We start from the raw sequence: 19,213 nt of genomic DNA, 5'->3' as shown, positions 1-19,213 counted from the left end.
TCACAGTGCATTGAAAATCAAATGTAGGAAAAATGTCCTATCGATTGCAACTGGATGTGTTCATCGCTGCTCTATTATAGCCTAGGGCACATAAATGATAAGAGAAGAACGCACATCCATATACTAGAGTAGACTGGGATAAATGGGGCAAGCCCAATGTAGACTACATCCCCGCCTTAGTCAAAGTGCCCGCAGATGACAGTTCGAGGCGGTGCGTTGCTTCTTTTTTTTAATAGCTAGGGAGGGGGAAATCGCTGAGTCGGGCGTGGCAGTCAGCCAATCTTTCTTATTATCTCTGGGTAAATGAAAGCTGACAGCTAGACTACCTTTCTTGTAACGTCCACAGACAATTTCCGTCGATTTGCTGGGTGTAAAAACGTTGAATTGTGCCTCGATCCTCGCCGAGGAATTATCTTACCGGACGAACGGCACGACAATCCGCTTAAGGACGACAGACAGACAACGCTCATCATCGCGAAATATAGGTAGGCTAATTGATGCTCAAAACAGCCTCATTTAGTACTACTGGCTGAAGTTCAATGAATCGTGTATTCCTGTTTACAACTTTGCATACAGATATTGCCTGTGAATTTCGTTGCGCCGCTGCCAAGTTTGGGTAAGATACATATTTAATGGGAGAGACGGTATCCCTCGCCTCGCCCAACTGATCTCAGTTGGTTCCCTGGTTGGGCAAAACAGGCCACTTTTGAGTGGTAGCCTACTGATACATACATTGGATACATCTGCAGCTTCTGTTCCCATGTTTCTCCCCATTGAACCTATAGCCTAACCTTTAGACATGCTCCTCTTTAGACTTTAGTTAACATAGGGCATGTTTTATAGCCTAGTAGGATAGATAAGCTACTAAGAATATAAGTTGAATATACTGTTTAAGGTTTACACAGTGTTAAACTGTCACCCTTATGGCTCAATATTGTAGACCAGACAGGTTGGAGACAAGTTTTATAACTGCCTGCAGACAATGTTGGAACTATGGTGGACTCTTGTTGCAAGGAGCTCTGTCTGGATGGAAATGGCAATTTTGGTTTATATGATTTTCATTAGCAATGTGACATCCTTGCAAATAACTTTTGACTTCTAATAATACAGTTACTTGCCATCTAAATGATTAAAACAACTGACAAAGCAACACATTGCTCAACACACAATAACCATAGTTGCACCATTTAAGACATGATGTTTGTCCCTTCTGATATATTTACTTCACTGTGTGCTTATTTCCCTTGGTATGTGTCTCCTTAATTAAGTTACCTATGGGTAAACTAGGTCTTCTGGCCATGCATTTAGAACATGTTGGCAAGTAGCAGTCATAGAGTTGAACTACATTTTGGGCTTTCATCAGGTTTCCTTTAACATTTTACATTTTTCTGTGTCATGAAACCACAAACAGTCACAGGGATGGTTCTGAAACTTTTTATTTTGTCTTTTGAGTGTGTATTTCTGGCTGGACATATTGCCAGCATGATGTGGCCTAAAGGGTGCCTTGATGGCCCCGCAAATAACTATTCCATGAATAGGTCTATTATTTGAACAACAGATTACCCAGAACATTTTAGGGATTTAAATAAAGGTGAAATAAATCAAATAATTTGAAACGACATGGTAATTTTTCCTTGCTAGTGTAGTTTTTGCATTTCCATTCAAGTCAAGTGAGGTCATCAGTTCCTTTTTAAGTCTATACCATTTCCTGGTTTCCCTCCCCACTGGAAAATTGGTTGCCAAAAAACAGAAACGTTATCCTCGTTCTGGGAAAGACCGTCTCTTAATGAAAAAGTCCTTAACCTGCACAGCTAAGTAATCACAGGGAAACACAGAGAGAGGCATTCCTGGTCAGGTCAACCTGTCGGTAAGGAAACAGACTCTCTCTACAGACGGATCAGGAAGCGGGTCACACTGTTGCTGCAGAGAAATTAAATGCAATTAAATTAATCTAATAGGGATCTATAGAGCTGCCAGAGAGGGATTATGTGTGTGTTTACGATCATGCAATCACACAATCTAAACATTTGATAATTTACTCTCTTTGCCCTATACACAGATTGTACATTTCAATGGTTTTATAATGGCAGTACAGTAAGAGTACACTTGACACTTTCCAGTTCCTCCAAACATGTGCCAACGCTCAGTGTGAAAGTGGCGTGGTTACTGGAGGGAAGGGTGCACCCTCACAAGTCCAGGCGGGTTTGTGTTTTTTTCTGTATTGTACGCACCACAGTGTTCCACGGGACTGCTGAATAGTACACTGCTCAAAAAAATAAAGGGAACACTTAAACAACACAATGTAACTCCAAGTCAATCACACTTCTGTGAAATCAAACTGTCCACTTAGGAAGCAACACTGATTGACAATAAATTTCACATGCTGTTGTGCAAATGGAATAGACAAAAGGTGGAAATTATAGGCAATGCAACGGGTGCTAACCTTTGAGGAGAATTGATTGGACAGAGAGAGACAGTGGTTCGCGTCACATGTAAAGGAGTGGGCGTTTAGGAGTTTAATTATGTTCAGTACTACTCCATGAGTGACTGTTGCTTGACTGCTGTAGATTATACTGACTCTGGTTGACCTATATCCTGTTGTGTATTAGGGACTGGAACAGTAACCCATTTTTAATGGGATTATGGTTAATAAATAATTGTATAATTTGGAAAACTGGGTCAGACATTTAAAGAACACAAAGAAAAAGCTTTGGGGACACTCTTGAGTTGTAATATGTCTCTGGTGTGTCTGTGGTGATACTGCTTATTAGAGCTTGCTTTGAAGTACAGTGTCAGAGGTGTGAAGTGTTGCTTGAAGCCGTTATGCATAGACGTTGTTACGAGGTACATCGTTTTGCTCATTGTTGTAATTATGGAATGGGAAGAGGGATCCTGACAAACATTTTCTCACAACCCTATTAATCATGACTGGAGATGACTAAAGGGCATTGAGGGTATTGCAAACCTGATCTGGCGTTGACTGTGGTTCATGCCAATTTGCAGATGTAAATCTTGTGGATAAACAGGCTGTTTCTAACTGGTTGGCATGGGTTGTTGATCTGAAGCGTCTTGTGACTTTATTTCTAAAAAGCCCGCGAGTTCTACTAGGACTGTTCAGCTTACAATTCTGGTTGATGTCTGAGCGCCTCCATTTCACATTCACACAGAAGCTGATAACTTGTGTTCTCCTCCTCTGCCCTCCGGCGGTTTGTGCAGAAGCAGGCAGCATGTCCACCACACGTCCACAGAGTTGAAGGAGCTGAACCCAGTTGACTTCATCCAGCTACAGCAGTCATTGACTGTGAGTACAAACAGGCAGGCAGTTTCCTTGCACCCTTTCCATTTACACCACACGCTGTCATATCTGTATATTTCTAAGTAACTGAAAACGTTACACCATTGCGCCCACATTATCTTTCTTGGTAGATCTCTGGATTTAAGACATTTTGTGAACATAATGTTAAGGAACATTTAAGAAGGAATTACATGGTAGTAAACCGGCCATGTATGAATGTTGCTATATAGATATTATGCAGTTTTTCATCTGTAGTTGATTTGTGATTATGCATTCTGTTAATCATTACTCTCGACAGTGTGATGTTTGTAGTGTGTTTCTTCTCCAGACTGCAGGCTGAGGGTTAAAGATGTGCTGAAGGGAATTTGATGCAGATAGGCAGGCTGGCAAGACAGACATGGAGAGGTGAAGGAAACAATGGCCAGGTTGATACTAAACATCAAACTCATGTCCGCTTCAGTCCATCTTGAAATGTTTGGGGTACTATTACAGTTTGTGCTCATGTGATACCCCCTCAAAACAAATAATTGGTTTACTAATAGTAAATCCACTCTAATTAAAACATTTATGTGTTAATGTGACAACACTACGAGAGAACTATATAAATCAATCAATTAGGAGGACATGTCTTCAGGGATTGATGAATTTACAAGCAGCTGAAGTTGCTAAAAGAAATTACCTTTTCAGTTGTGCAATTCTGTATGGTCTGTGAGTGATGTGCTGGCTCATGCAGAGTAAGCCATTAGGGGATTTTAACTGGACAGTTTTTCTAATATCGGCAGTTGGTTAGGTAATTGCCGTCTTCTAAAAGGAATACAAACAGTGGGTAGACTAGCAGTAATAAGGGCAACCATGGGTTTCAGAAAGAAAGACATTTTGCAACAAGGATATGACAAAGCCCCACCCTCTCAAAGTACTGTAATTCAAGGAAGTGGAAAATCTGACAAACGGCACAGAACATTTTTGGTGCGGTTATCTATTCCCTTGTTTTCTTACACAGTCTCCTTACATTGAGGTTGGGTGAATAGTGGTGTCATACTTTATTACTGTGGCAGTTATGTAGTGTATCACCCAGGGAAAAGCAACTGCCAACCAGAAATGGGTTTGTGGTTCAGTATTCCAGAGGAATTCTGATTTGAAGCCCTGAAGCAATTACTCCCCTTCATTTTTCCAGAAAAATAAATAAATAAATCAGGTGGCAGAAATTATTGAAATGGGGTCTTATGGGTATCTGCTAACTTGTTGTATTCTAACACACTTCAGGAAGTTATGCACCAAACCCTTATTGTCAATCTAAACAGGGTTGCCAACTGGCAGCCTTTGGCTATATTTTATTTGTCACACATTTATAAATACTTATCAGTGCCTTCAGAAACTATTCACACCCCTCGAATTTTCCACATTGTTACAGCTTAATTTAAAAAATGGATCCAACTTTTTTTTGTCACCGGCTACTCACAATACCATAATGTCAGTGGTTGAAAAACAATTCATTTTTTACAAATTCATTTTAAAAATTTGAAATGTCTTGAGTCATAACTATTCACCCTTTCATGCAACCTGAATAAGTTCAGGAGTAAAATGTAGATTAACAAGTCACATGTAGACTGGACTCAGTGTGCAACAAGTGTTCAACATGATTTTACAATGACTACTTATCTGTACCTCACATTATCTGTAAGGTCCTCAATCGAGCAGTGACTTTCAAAACGGGTTCAACACAAAGACCAGGAAGGTTTTCCAATGCCTCGCAAAGGGACCTATTGTAGATGGGTAAAAAAAAATTAACGCCATTTACACTGGATGGTGCAGTTAATACACCCAGTAGCTACAAAGATACAGGCGTCTTCCTAAATCAATACTGAGGGAGAAGGACACGTCAGAGATTTCAGCATGAGGCAATGGGACTTTAAAACAGAGTTTATGGCTGTGATAGAAAACTGAAGATGGATCACATTGTAGTTACTCCAAATACTAACCTATTGACAGTGAGAGACAAGGCTAATAGAATATATTCAAAACATGCATCTGTTTGCAACACAGCACTAAGTATATTGCAAAATAAAGGGCAAAGCAATTAACTTTATGTCCTGAATACAAAGTATTGATTTGCCCAAACATAACATTACAGTTGTACTCAACATTTTTTCAAGCATAGTGGTGGCTGCATCATGTTATGGGTATGCTTATAATCAAGGACTGGGGGAGTTTTTCCTGGATACATTTTTTTGCTAAACACAGGCAAAATCCTAGAGGAAACCTGGTTCAGTTTGCTTTCACCAGACACTGGGAGATTAACCTTTCAGCAGGAACATAGCCTAAAACACAAGGCTACATCTACACGAGTTGCATACCAAGAGAAAGTGAATGTTCCTGAGTGGCATGTGTAGTTTTGACCTTAAATCTGTTTGAAAATCTATGAAAAATCTATGACACGACTTATGATCACAATTTGACAGAGCTTGAAGAATTTTGAAAATTGAAAATGTTGTACAATCCAGGTGTGCAAAACTCTTAAACTTACCCAGAAATCATCAGCCGTAGTCACTGCCAAAGGGATTCTATCACTGTCTTGTGGGAACATGACAAACTCAATGTCACTCAAAGGAACAAACAAAAAATCACTGACAACCAAACAAAAAGGGGTTATGAAACACACATGTGGGTGCACTGAAAGTTGCCAAGCCACTCATAAGGGGTTCTGAAAGACACCCACCATGGATTCCCATAGGTTTGCATCAAAAAGACAAAGGAAAACCCACAAAACTTAGGACGGGAAGTAAAAAGAATATGGAGCAAAAACAACAGGGGAAACCAAAAATAGGGCTTCTTTCAAACTTATATAGGTTGAGCTTGGCTCACACATCAGCTGCGTCAAGTTTAGCTCTCCCAACATCTCTCAAGCTCAACTAGAGATGGGCCAGCCACTCCTAATAGCACCTGGCAACACAGGTGAAACACCTTCCCACTAACGATATGGAAACCAGCACAGGTGTCACCCTGACGAGGTGACACCAATCTGTGCGCCTATGTGCTATAATGCTATACGTGCTAAAGTCCAACTCAAAACATAAATGGAAACCAAAAACCTGTACAACATGTATTGACTCAGGGGTGTGAATACTTTTCCAAAAATGTTCAAAACATGTTTTCACTTTGTCATTATGGGTATTGTGTGTAGATGGGTCAGGGGGAACAATTAATTTAATCAATTTAGAATTCAGGTTGTAACACAACAAATGTGGAATAAGTCAAGGGTATGATATATTCTGAAGCACTGGGGTATATTTTCCACTTTAATTTTGAGTGTGACTCCAAATCCAGACCTCCATGGGTTGATAAATTTGATTTCCATTGATAATTTTTGTGTGATTTTGTTGTCAGCACATTCAACTATGTAAAGAAAAAAGTATTTAATAAGAATATTTCATTCATTCAGATCTAGGATGTGTTATTTTTAGTGTTCCCTTTATTTTTTTGAGCAGTGTATTTTTCTGTCGTCATACACTCATTGTTTTTAAAGGCAACAAGCTGTGCCTCGCCCACATTTGCCAGAAATGTGTGATTCATGCATAGGAGCCAAAGTCTTTCCACTCAGACAAACCCTGCCTGACATCTGGCATTTGTTGTTTACGTCTCAAATGTCATTAACCAAGTAATGGGTGAACTTCCAAACTGTTATCAAGGAGTTGCACTCCAGCTCTGTGGTCAACACTCAGTAAAAAAAAAAAAAAGATGTCGCAAAACTCATGTCATAGGCTTTGTTTTATTTTGGATGAACCCTGAGAAGTGACCTTCTGAGCAAAGGGTCCATTTTAGAGCAAGGATATCGAACTCATTTAGCCCCAGGGGGCGCATTCGGTCTTCAATGAGGTCTGGAGGGCCGCACTGAAAATTGGTTATATTTCCTCGCCGCCAAAATGTGCAAAAAAATAGTCCTCTAACCATAGATTTTGGGATGTTCAATGCTCCCTGTCTAGCCTTCATTAGAGTGATTATTACCCAGCTGGACACAGTATGTTTGTAGGTCCATTATCATTTCTACAATTTATTTGGTTTTAGTCATTTTTCCCCTTTAGTCATTTTTTTTTCTTAAACCACCTGTGGGCCTGATTAGACCCCGTATGTTTAACACCCCTGATTTAGGAGTATTCCCCCGTTCACAGGATGAGTCACAGTGGCGTGGGAGGAGAGATGGTGGTAGCGCCGGGGGAACACTCATAGCGGCTGGCTGGCTTGGCTGAGGGCTCCCCCTGCCCTCCCTCCCGTTAGTCACTCGTGGCAAGGCTCTGATGGAGCATAGCTGATGTAGGGAAACACTTTCTATAGCAACCAAGCATGTCCTTCCTTCTGTCTGCTAACCTACCTGATGTAATTTAGGTGGGTGCTTATATTTGTCCTATTTAACACATGCACAAGTGTGTATCATAACCATGTGTGAATTGGAAATGTTTTTTTTGCATATCCCAACTCCCGAGACACCCTCGGAGAGTGGGGTCACACATGGTCACGGCCAGGGTCTGCCAATATCAACAGCGACGCTGGAGCAATTAGGGTTAAGTGTCTTGATCAAGGGCACGTCCGCAGATTTTTTTCACCACCTCAGCTCTGGGATTCAAACTAGCTTCCTTTCAGTTTCTGGCCCAATGGTCGCTAGGCTACCTGCCACCCAGTATACAAGGGAGTATTAAGAACACAGTGGCATTCCACAGGCAGATAAGAACCTGCTGAGGTTTCTGATATGCCTGGATGGATCGTTGCCTGGATCTCCCCCTTTCAGCTCTACCAATATACTCACCGGTTTATCACAATCGGCATAATCCTGACGTACGTGTGTGTGTGTGAGGTTGGGATGGGGGATATGGGTGGGTGGGTGGGTGGGTGGGGGGGGGTCATGAGGGGGGCCAGTTTGGTGCCCTTTTTCGACTTCACGTGCTTTTTTATATATAGTACACATTGTTCTGTCTGGTAGTGATTTCCAGTCTGCATGTAAAAATCCTGCATGCAAATATCATATCTGATCAGGAAGTCGAGAATCAGATTTTACCCAGGTTGCTCCGTCTTAAATCATGGCAGACAAGGATGGTATACCGTCTGTCCGACATGAGGGAATGGAGACATGCATATGTCAGCGTGTTGCTTTGAAGGGCATGAAGAATAGCCATCTGCCATATTGCTACAGGCAAGGGAACACATCTAGAAGTAGCCTAAAACTAGATTTTACATGTTTAGAAGCACTTCTTTATGATGCTCTTAGAGATGTATTTTTTTATGTTCACGTTAGCAGAAATGAGCAGATTTGATTACTTATTTGAACTGTATGGTTAAGGCTCTAACAGCAATCCCAAAATGTTGCATTATGTGCAGTATAAAACTAGTCATTGGAGTTGGTAGTTATCAAGATTCTTATTTAAAGGCACTTGCCTGCCATATTCCACTTTTTCCATCAACAAGTGCAGGTTGACATTTGTCATGAGTTTTGTCCTGGAGACAGAACTGAGTGATTTCCCCTTAGATAGGCCAGCTGCAAAGTCAAAATTGTCTATATTGTAAAAATGTAATGAAAACAAATGTGCTTTTTGGTCTTAATTTAAGATTAGGGTTAGCAGTGTGTTTAGGGTTAGGTTTCAAATCTGATTTTATGACTTTGTGGCTGTGCTAGCTAGTGACCTATGCAGAGCTTCCTCCCAGATTCATGACAAAAAACAATAACCTGCTCAACAAGTGGCACTTTCCTGTCAAGTCTCTACTCCCTCAGCTGATTGGCTGCCTGAACAAAATTGCTAGGCAACGCTGCTAACCTTTTGAGGAGAATTGAGTTGGGACAGAGAGAGACAGTGGTTCCGCGTCACATGTAAAGGAGTGGGCGTTTAGGAGTTTAATTATGTTTCAGTACTACTCCATGAGTGACTGTTGCCTTCTGACTGCTGTAGATATATACTGACTCTGGTTGACCTATACTCCTGTGGTGGTATTAGGGACTGGAACAGTAACCCATTTTTAAATGGAGATTATGGTTAATAAAATAATTGTATAATTTGGAAAACTGGGTCAGACATTTAAAGAACACAAAGAACAAAGCTTTGGGGAGACACTCTTGAGTTGTATAATGTCTCTGGTGTGTCTGTGGCCTGATACTGCTTATTTAGAGCTTGCTTTGAAGTACAGTGGTCAGAGGTGTGAAGTGTTGCTTGAAGCCGTTTATGCATAGACGTTGTTACGAGGCTACATCGTTTTGCTCATTGTTGTAATTATGGAATGGGAAGAGGGGATCCTGACAAACATTTTCTCACAACCCTATTAACATCATGACTGGAGATGACTAAAGGGCATTGAGGGGTATTTGCAAACCTGATCTGGCGTTGAACTGTGGTTCATGCCAATTTGCAGATGTAAATCTTGTGGGTATAAACAGGCTGTTTCTAACTGGTTTGCATGGGGTTATGATCTGAAGCGTCTTGTGACTTTATTTCTAACAAAGCCTCGCGAGTTACTACCTAGGACTGTTCAGCTTACAATTCTGGTTGATGTCTGAGCCGCCTCCATTTCACATTCACACAGAAGACTGATAACTTGTGTTCCTCCTCCTCTCGCCCTCCGGCGGTTTGTGCAGAAGCAGGCAGCATGTCCACCCCCACAGTCACAGAGTTGAAGGAGCTGAACCCAGTTGACTTCATCCAGCTACAGCAGTACATTGACTGTGAGTACAAACAGGCAGGCAGTTTCCTTGCACCCCTTTCCATTTACACCCACACGCTGTCATATCTGTATATTTCTAAGTAACTGCAAAACGTTACACCATTGCGCCCACATTATCTTTCTTGGTAGATCTCTGGATTTAGACATTTTGTGAACATCAATGTTAAGGAACATTTAAAGAATGGAATTTCAATGCCGTAGTACACCGGCCATGTATGAATGTTGCTATATAGAATATATGCAGTTTTTCATCTGTAGTTTGATTTGTGATTATGCATTCTGTTAATCATTACTTCGACAGTGTGATGTTTGTAGTGTGTTTCTTCTCCCAGACTGCAGGCTGAGGGTTAAAGATGTGCTGAGGGAATTTGATGCAGATGGCAGGCTGGCCCAGCACAGACATGGAGAGGTGAGAGGAAACAATGGCCAGGTTGATACTAAACCCATCACAACTCATGTCCGCTTCAGTCCATCTTGAGAAATGTTTGGGGTACATATTACAGTTTGTGCTCATGTGATACCCCCTCAAAAACAAATAATTGGTTTACTAATAGTAAATCCACTCTAATTAAAACATTTATCGTGTTAAATGTGACAACACTACGAGAGAACTATATAAATCCAATCAATTAGGAGAGACATGTCTTCAGGGATTGATGAATTTACAAGCAGCTGAAGTTGCTAAAAGAAATTACCTTTTCAGTTGTGCCAATTCTGTATGGTCTGTGAGTGATGTGCTGGCCTCATGCAGAGTAAGCCATTAGGGGATTTTAACTGGACAGTTTTTCTAATATCGGCAGTTGGATTAGGGTAATTGCCGTCTTCTAAAAGGAATACAAACAGTGGTAGACTAGCAGTAATTTAAGGGCAACCATGGGTTTCAGAAAGAAAGACATTTTGCAACAAGGATAATGACAAAGCCACACCCTCTCAAAGTACTGTAATTATCAAGGAAGTGGAAAATCTGACAAACGGCACAGAACATTTTTGGTGCGGTTATCTATTCCCCTTGTTTTCTCTACACCAGTCTCCTTAACATTGAGGTTGGGCTGAATAGTGGTGTCATACTTTATTACTGTGGCAGTTATGTAGTGTATCACCCAGGGAAAAGCAACTGCAACCAGAAATGGGTTTGTGGTTCAGTATTCCAGAGGGAATTCTGATTTGAAGCCCTGAAGCAAATTACTCCCCCTTCATTTTTCCAGAAAAATAAATAAATAAATCAGGTGGCAGAAATTATTGAAATGGGGTCTTTATGGGTATCTGCTAACTTGTTGTATTCTAACAACTTCAGGAAGTTATGCACCAAACCCCTTATTGTACAATCTAGAACAGGGTTTGCCAACTGGCAGCCTTTGGCTATATTTTATTTGTCACCACATTTATAAATACTTATACAGTGCCTTCAGAAACTATTCACACCCCTCGAATTTTCCACATTGTTACAGCCTTAATTTAAAAAATGGATCCAACTTTTTTTGTCACCGGCCTACTCACAATACCCCATAATGTCAGTGGTTGAAAAACAATTCATTTTTACAAATTCATTTTTAAAAATTTGAAATGTCTTGAGTCAATAACTATTCACCCCCTTTCATGGCAAACCTGAATAAGTTCAGGAGTAAAATGTAGATTAACAAGTCACATGTAGACTGGACTCAGTGTGCAACAAGTGTTCAACATGATTTTACAATGACTACCTTATCTGTACCCCTCACATTATCTGTAAGGTCCCTCAATCGAGCAGTGACTTTCAAACGGGTTCAACAACAAAGACCAGGAAGGTTTTCCAATGCCTCGCAAAGGGCACCTATTGGTAGATGGGTAAAAAAAAAAATTAACGCCATTTACACTGGATGGTGCATTAATACACCCAGTAGCTACAAAGATACAGGCGTCCTTCCTAAATCAATACTGGAGGGAAAGGACACCGCTCAGGGATTTCAGCATGAGGCCAATGGGGACTTTAAAACAGAGTTTAATGGCTGTGATAGAAAACTGAAGATGGATCAACATTGTAGTTACTCCACAATACTAACCTATTGACAGTGAGAACAAGGCTATAGAATAAAAATATTCCAAAACATGCATCCTGTTTGCAACACAGCACTAAGTAATATTGCAAAATAAAGGGGCAAAGCAATTAACTTTATGTCCTGAATACAAAGTATTGATTTGCCCCAAACATAACATTACAGTGTACCTCAACATTTTTTCAAGCATAGTGGTGGCTGCATCATGTTATGGGTATGCTTATAATCAAGGACTGGGGAGTTTTTCCTGGATACATTTTTTTTGCTAAACACAGGCAAAATCCTAGAGGAAAACCTGGTTCAGTTTGCTTTCCACCAGACACTGGGAGATTAACCTTTCAGCAGGACAATAGCCTAAAACACAAGGCTACATCTACACGAGTTGCATACCAAGAAGAAAGTGAATGTTCCTGAGTGGCAGTGTTAGTTTTGACTTAAATCTGTTTGAAAATCTATGAAAATCTATGACACGACTTATGATCATCCAATTTGACAGAGCTTGAAGAATTTTGAAAATTGACAAATGTTGTACAATCCAGGTGTGCAAAACTCTTAAACTTACCCAGAAATCATCAGCCGTAGTCACTGCCAAAGGGGATTCTATCACTGTCTTGTGGGAACATGACAAACTCAATGTCACTCAAAGGGAACAAACAAAGAAAATCACTGACAACCAAACAAAAAGGGGTTATGAAACACACATGTGGGTGCCCACTGAAAGTTGCCAAAGCCACTCATAAGGGGTTCTGAAAGACACCCACCATGGATTCCCACTAGGTTTGCATCCAAAAAGACAAAGGAAAACCCACAAAAACTTAGGACGGGAAGTAAAAAGAATATGGAGCAAAACAAACAGGGGAAACCAAAAATAGGCTTCTTTCAAACTTATATAGGTTGAGCTTGGCCTCACACATCAGCTGCCGTCAAGTTTAGCTCTCCCAACATCTCTCAAGCTCAACTAGAGCACTGGGCCAGCCACTCCTAAATAGCACCTGGGCCAACACAGGTGAAACACCTTCCCACTAACGATATGGAAACCAGCACAGGTGTCACACACTGACGAGGTGACACCAATCTGTGCGCCCTATGTGCTATAATGCTATACGTGCTAAAAGTCCAACCTCAAAACATAAATGGAAAAACCAAAACCTGTAACAACATGTATTGACTCAGGGGTGTGAATACTTTTCCAAAAATGTTCAAAACATGTTTTCACTTTGTCATTATGGGGTATTGTGTGTAGATGGGTCAGGGGGAACAATTAATTTAATCAATTTAGAATTCAGGTTGTAACACAACAAAAATGTGGAATAAGTCAAGGGGTATGAATACTTTCTGAAGGCACTGTATATACACTGCTCAAAAAAATAAAGGGAACACTTAAACAACACAATGTAACTCCAAGTCAATCACACTTCTGTGAAATCAAACTATCCACTTAGGAAGCAACACTGATTGACAATAAATTTCACATGCTGTTGTGCAAATGGAATAGACAAAAGGTGGAAATTATAGGCAATTAGCAAGACACCCCCAATAAAGGAGTGGTTCTGCAGGTGGTGACCACAGACCACTTCTCAGTTCCTATGCTTCCTGGCTGATGTTTTGGTCACTTTTGAATGCTGGAGTGGTAGCATGAGACGGAGTCTACAACCCACACAAGTGGCTCAGGTAGTGCAGCTCATCCAGGATGGCACATCAATGCGAGCTGTGGCAAGAAGGTTTGCTGTGTCTGTCAGCGTAGTGTCCAGAGCATGGAGGCGCTACCAGGAGACAGGCCAGTACATCAGGAGACGTGGAGGAGGCCGTAGGAGGGCAACAACCCAGCAGCAGGACCGCTACCTCCGCCTTTGTGCAAGGAGGAGCACTGCCAGAGCCCTGCAAAATGACCTCCAGCAGGCCACAAATGTGCATTTTGGCTTGGTTTTTGCTCTGACTTGCGCTGTCAACTGTGGGACCTTATATAGACAGGTGTCTGCCTTATAAAATGAATGTCCAATCAACTGAATTTACCACAGGTGGACTACAATCAAGTTGTAGAAACATCTCAAGGAAGATCAATGGAAACATGATGCACCTGAGCTTTCAAGTCTCATAGCAAAGGGTCTGAATACTTATGTAAATAAGGTATTTCTGTTTTTTATTTGTAATAAATGTGCAAAAATGTCTAAACCTGTTTTTGCCTTGTCATTGTGGGCTATTGTGTGTAGATTGATGGAAAACATGTATTTAATCAGTTTTAGAATAAGGCTGTAAAGTAACAAAATGTGGAAAAAGTCAAGGGGTCTGAATACTTTCCGAATGCACTGTATTTGTAATTATGTTCCGGGCCCACTGACCATCCGCTCAAGAAAATATGTAGTTGATGATCCCTGCTCTAGGAATCACTCTGCTCTGAATCAGACTGTTTTGATGACTATTTTAGAAACCATCCATCTCCCATCCATCTCCCATCAATTTACTGATTGATTGATATCCCATCTTCTGTTCCAGTGTATCAATGAGGAAGGCTTCCGTCTCTTCCTGAAGACCTATTTGGAGGTTGAGGACTTCCCTAAGGATCTCTGCCAGCGCCTGTTCCGATCCTTCCAGAGCGGAACCGTACTGGACGGGCAGGACAACGCCAGTATGTTTATTTGCCCATGTGTAGAATACCTCTGGAATACCATGTGTTGGCTTATTTTGTTGTCTATAGTTTAGTCATCAGTTTCACTATTGCTATGTGTTTAAAAAAAAATCAAAGTCCACAGACTGAACCTGAATATGTAGCTATACTGTGTGTATCCACTTCACCATCCTCCTCCCCCTCCTYSYCCTCCTCCTCTCCTTTAGAAGAGGTCTTTCTGAAGGATGTTTCGTGTTACTTCTCTCTGTTGGAGGATGGCCAGCCCAGAGACAAGCTGGAGTGTGAGTCTTTATCATATATTCTCCACTGCGTAGCAGCTTCTTGTTGCAGTCTATTTTTATAGATATTTGTTTGAGTGCCTTTTCAAGATTTTTATATGCAAATTTTTCCCTCAGTTGCTTTCAAACTGTATGACAGAGATGGCAATGGAGTCCTTGACAGCTCTGTAAGTCAATTTGTTATATTTTTTTATGATCTACAAAGAATAAACTACACCCCCCTAGGTAATATCCCAGTTTCCCCATTACCCATTTCAATATAATAACAATGTAATAACATGTAATGACTGGCTGTTGTTGCAGGAGACATCACCTTATACCCTTTCATTTTTACAGTACCAGTCAAAAGTTGACACACCTACTCATTCAAGGGTTTTTTATGTACTTTTACTATTTTCTACATTGTAGAATAATAGTGACGACATCAAAGCTATGAAATAACACATATGGAATCATGTAGTAACAGAAAAACAAAATATATTTGAGATTCTTCAAAGTAGCCACCTTTTCCCTTAATGACAGCTTTGCACATGCTTGGCATTCTCTCAACCAGCTTCACCTGGAACTCTTTTCCAACAGTCTTGAAGGAGTTCCCATATATGCTGAGCACTTGTTGGCTGCTTTTCCTTCACTTTGCGGTCCAACTCATCCCAAACCATCTCAATTGGGTTGAGGTTGGGTGATTGTAGAGGCCAGGTCATCTGATGCAGCACTCCATCACTCTCCTTCTTGGTCAAATAGCCCTTACACAGCCTGGAGGTGTGTTGGGTCATTGTCTTGTTGAAAAATAAATTATAGTCCCACTAAGCGCAAACCAGATGGGATGGCATATCGCTGCAGAATGCTGTGGTAGCCATGCTGGTTAAGTGTGCCTTGAATTCTAAATAAATCACAGACAGTGTCACCAGCAAAGCACCCACACACCATCACACCTCCTCCTCCATGCTTCACGGTGGGAACCATACATGCGGAAATCATCCGTTCACCTACTCTGCGTCTCACAAAGACACAGTGGTTGGAACGAAAAATCTCAAATTTGGCCTCAAGGACAGATTTCCAATGGTCTAATGTCCATTGCTCGTGTTTCTTGGCAAAAGCAAGTCTCTTCTTATTATTGGTGTCCTTTAGTAGTGGTTTCTTTGCAGCAATTCGACCATGAAGGCCTGATTCACGCAGTTTCCTCTGAACAGTTGATGTTGAGATGTGTCTGTTACTTGAACTCTGTGAAGAATTTATTTGGGCTGCAATTTCTGAGGCTGGTAACTCTAATGAACTTATCCTCTGCATCAGACGTAACTCTGGGTCTTCCTTTCCTGTGGCGGTCCTCATGAGAGCCAGTTTCATCATAGCGCTTGATGGTTTTTGCGAGAGCACTTGAAGAAACTTTCAAAGTTCTTGAAACTTTCCAGATTGACTGACCTTCATGTCTTAAAGTAATGATGGACTGTCGTTTCTCTTTGCTTATTTGAGCTGTTCTTGCCATAATATGGACTTATGGTATTTTACCAAATAGGGCTATCTTCTGTATACCACCCCTACAACACAACTGATTGTCTCAAATGCATTAAGAAGGAAAGAAATTCCACAAATTAACTTTTAACAAGGCACACCTGTTAATTGAAATGCATTCCAGGTGACTACCTCATGAAGCTGGTTGAGAGTGCCAAGAGTGTGCAAAGCTGTCATCAAGGCAAAAGGTGGCTACTTTGAAGAATCTCAAATATAAAATATATTTTGATTTGTTTAACACTTTTTTGGTTACTACATGATTCCATGTGTGCTATTTCATAGTTTTGATGTATTCACTATTATTCTACAATGTAGAAAATAGTACAAATAAAGAAAAACCCTTGAATGAGTAGCTGTGTCCAATCTTTTGACTGGTAATGTATATCAGGTCTTCTGATAAGAATAACTGATACTCTTCTTCCTATAGGAGGTGGACCGGATCATTGCTCAGATGATGCACGCTGCAGATTACCTGGACTGGGATGTGTCTGAGCTGAGACCAGTAAGTGTGGCCAAATGTCCCTTACAATTATTGATTATCAGAGGAGAAAATACATATTTTAATGAAGCCTTCTGCAAATATCTGCTGAACAAAACCTCCCAAGAATACTAATTTAGATGCTAAGCTAGAATGCACTTTGGTTTGTTCAGGTGCTGAAAGACATGATGACAGCCATCGACGCAGACAGCAGTAACACGGTCTCTCTGGATGAGTGGGTGGAAGGCGGAATGAACAACGTCCCTCTGCTGGTATTACTTGGGCTGAAGGTGGGTGAACCATGTTCCCCTTCTGGGWTGTGTTCATTAGGGACAAAATGGAAGAAACAGGGAGGGACTACTTGGATTTCCAATAAGAAATGCTGGTTGCTGTTGCAAAAATGGTTTGATACATTTCGCCCAAATGAATAAGACCCTAATGTCACTGGGGCTGAAGGTGGAAAAGGGACCATACATCATTCCTTCCCCTTTTTATTGCGTCAACAAAGGTTTCCTGTGCAGGCCGGGAGGAGTACACATGATGCATCCTCTTTGTGTTATACGCTGAGTGTACAAAACATTAAGGACACCTGCTCTTTTTATGGTATAGACTGACCAGGTGAATCCAGGTGAAAGCTCTGATCCTTTATTGATGTCACTTATTAAATCCACTTCAATCAGTGTAGATGAAGGGGAGGAGATGAGTTAAAGAAGGAGTTTTAAGCCTCGAGACAGTTGAGACATGGATTGTGTATGTGTACCATTCAGAGGGTTAATGGGCAAGACAAAACATTTAAGTGTCTTTGAACGGGGTATGGTTGTAGGTACCAGGTGCACCGGTTTGTGTCAAGAACTGCAATGCTGCTGGGTGTTTCACGCTCAACAGTTTCCTGTGTGTATCAAGATTGGTCCACCACCCCAAGGACATCCATGAAGGTCAACATGGGCCAGCATCCCTGTGGAACGCTTTCGACACCTTGTAGACTCCATGCCCCAAAGATATTGAGGGGGGAGTTCTTAATGTTTTGATCATGCAGTACATTTCCTAATGCGTCTTTGTAATGATAATGTACTACTGTACCTTTAGAAATATGCTCAGCAGGTGTCTGCAGTTCCTCCTTTTGTCTTCCTCACACACATACAGTACATGCTCTCTCTCTTTCTGTCACTCTGTATGTTGCTCTCCTTCTGCTCTTACCTCTGTGCACCACCCTTCTGTTGACTCAGTGCTGCAGGTGTGCTAATGTCACCTGTTTCACATACACATCTATCTGCACCACCAGAGTGAGATAGGCTTTTTCCCACTTCCTCTATCTATTATTCTCATCCACTGCATCAATTAGTAGCAACTGCAATGGAAAGGAAGAACATCAACATTCATTGTTACAGCATAAAGAGAAAGTTATTATTTTTAGAACAATGAAACTAAGTGGGGGTGCCATTTGCTTTTGAGTCATTTAGCAGACGTGCTTATCCAGAGCGACTTACAGTAGTGAGTGGATCTGTTTTAATTTGTACTGGTCCCCCGTGGGAATCGAACCCACAGTCCTGACGTTGCAAGTGCCATACTCTATCAACTGAGCCACATGGGACCACTGTCACTCTAGTCTCCAAAGTGCTGAGATCTGGAAATACTAGCATCTGAGAAAATATCTTGGTACAGGGGGTATGCTTACTTATTAAACATGTAGTTTACTTTTGGGTCTGTTATCTGACTGCCTTACAAAGATCTGAGCTGTAAACTGGTCTTTCTCGTGCCCCTACACCAATGCCAGGTACTTCCCCTCAGGCTATTTCTGGCCACCAATGAGAATACCATGGAGGCCTTCATCCAGCACTCTCACATTGCTGTGTGCTGATTTTAGGGGCTATGCTTCATACACATACACTGACTGAAAGTCTGGCTCTGAGCTGAGGCACCATGAGTCATTTAAACCAATATTTGTAAAATACTTTTTTACTGTGTATTTGTGTATATGCTCTTTTCCATATTATAGACAATCTGTGACCTTGTTACTGTATAATCTTGTGCCACAAACATTGGTGTTGCTGATGTAGTATTGTGTAACGGATATGAAATGGCTAGCTAGTTAGCGGTGGTGCGCGCTAATAGCCTTTCAATCGGTTACGTCACTTGCTCTGAAACCTTGAAGTAGGGGTTCCCCTTGCTCTGCAAGGGCCGCGGCCTTTGTGGCACGATGGGTAACGATGCTTCGTGGGTGACTGTTGTTGATGTGTGCAGAGGGTCCCTGGTTCGCGAGGGGACGCCCTAAAGTTAAACTGTTACAATTGCATA

At 41.2% G+C, this 19,213-nt stretch overlaps 1 pseudogene; it reads left to right on the top strand.

The window, feature by feature from the left end:
- The first annotated feature begins 194 nt into the window (after positions 1-194).
- LOC111966706 (diacylglycerol kinase alpha-like) overlaps positions 195-19,213 on the top strand; it is a 42,759-nt pseudogene continuing 23,740 nt past the window's right edge.

The sequence above is a fragment of the Salvelinus sp. IW2-2015 genome, linkage group LG7 (assembly GCF_002910315.2).
Source record: "Salvelinus sp. IW2-2015 linkage group LG7, ASM291031v2, whole genome shotgun sequence".
Lineage (NCBI taxonomy): Eukaryota > Metazoa > Chordata > Actinopteri > Salmoniformes > Salmonidae > Salvelinus > Salvelinus sp. IW2-2015.
Note: the sequence above shows the minus strand (reverse complement) of the source record. Positions and strands in the feature narration are given on the sequence as shown.